At 38.7% G+C, this 1,291-nt stretch overlaps 1 long non-coding RNA gene across 1 annotated transcript in view; it reads left to right on the forward strand.

Annotated features, from left to right (window-relative positions):
* Positions 1 to 256: 256 nt before the first annotated feature.
* Positions 257 to 1,291, forward strand: part of LOC106869546 (uncharacterized) — a 7,465-nt gene continuing 6,430 nt past the window's right edge. The window contains exon 1 of the long non-coding RNA XR_001409409.2: positions 257 to 396. This is a non-coding gene — a long non-coding RNA (uncharacterized LOC106869546). The remainder of the gene's footprint in view (positions 397 to 1,291) is intronic.

Here is a 1,291-nt window from a genome sequence, read left to right on the forward strand (position 1 = left end):
ATATATCAACATATATATATATATATATCAACATACACTCATGTACACACACACACACACACACACACACAAACACACACACTCACACACATACACACACGCACTGAAATGCATTTTAAAAAAACTTCAAACAAACGCAGAGAGAGCGCAAAACAAAAAATGAGATAAAGACGCAGTGACGTCACAGACTTTGATTACATCATGATATTCTTCTTCCCCTCAGTCCTAGTGTTTCAGCCTCCACTATCTTTATTTTCACCATCTTTTTCTTGCTTTTTCTCTATTTCTATCTCTCTTTTTCTGTCTCCTCTTCTCTCTCTTTCTTTCTCTCTCTCTCTCTCTCTCTCTTCTGCATCTTCCTGTATTCGAGTTACTTCCCTTGGCGTTACACAACAGGTAAGTAGATAAGAGTGTACTATTGTATGAAAATATATACTGGGGAAACCTATAGAAATTCCTGGGATTTCACTTGTGAACAATGAGAACTTTAGCTGCCTGTTATAACTGTGATGGTGGAGACAAATGTGAATGACAGGCAAGATAGAGCCCAAGAGAGACGGTGAAAGATGCAAGGGAAAGTTGCGATGTTGAATCGATACTGACATATCATACGGACGCACAAACTCTCTCTTTCTCTCTCTCTATCTCACCCCACACAATCCTTCTTTCTTTCTGCCGTTCTGCCATTCTGTCTGTCTGTCTGTCTGCCTGTTTTTCACACACACACACACACACGCACACACACACACATACACATCTGAGTTGCTTCCTTTAGAGCAGGGGTTCTCAACCATTTTTTTAATCAATGGACCTCTTTGATTACTATTTTCTTCTGGTAGACGCTCACAGTTATTCGATGTTTAAAAACTAGTTTTATAGAAACTTCTTTCAAAATTCCTATTTTTCCTATTCTCACATTAATTTGTGAAGGTTGAACTATGTAAAATGTTAGGGAAAGAAACCTAGCTGTTTCATGCAATACATACCAATATATACATTGTAAGGAGCCCTTAAAATATTATTGTGAATCCCCAGTTTACTATTTTGTTGTGTGGACCCCAAAATCTTATATGGACCCCGGTTGAGAACCACTGCTTTAGAGCGATGCAAAGGTCGGTAGGAAGGTAGGTAGAAATGTACTATTGTATTAATGTGTGCGTGTACGTATGTGTATGTATATCTGTCCATGTATGTATGCATGTATGTATCTATTTATCTATCTATCTGTGTGCGTGCGTACGTACGTGTGTGTGTGTGTGTGTGTGTGTGTGTGTGTGTGTGTGTGTGTGTG

The sequence above is a fragment of the Octopus bimaculoides genome, chromosome 1 (assembly GCF_001194135.2).
Source record: "Octopus bimaculoides isolate UCB-OBI-ISO-001 chromosome 1, ASM119413v2, whole genome shotgun sequence".
NCBI classification, from domain to species: Eukaryota; Metazoa; Mollusca; class Cephalopoda; order Octopoda; family Octopodidae; genus Octopus; species Octopus bimaculoides.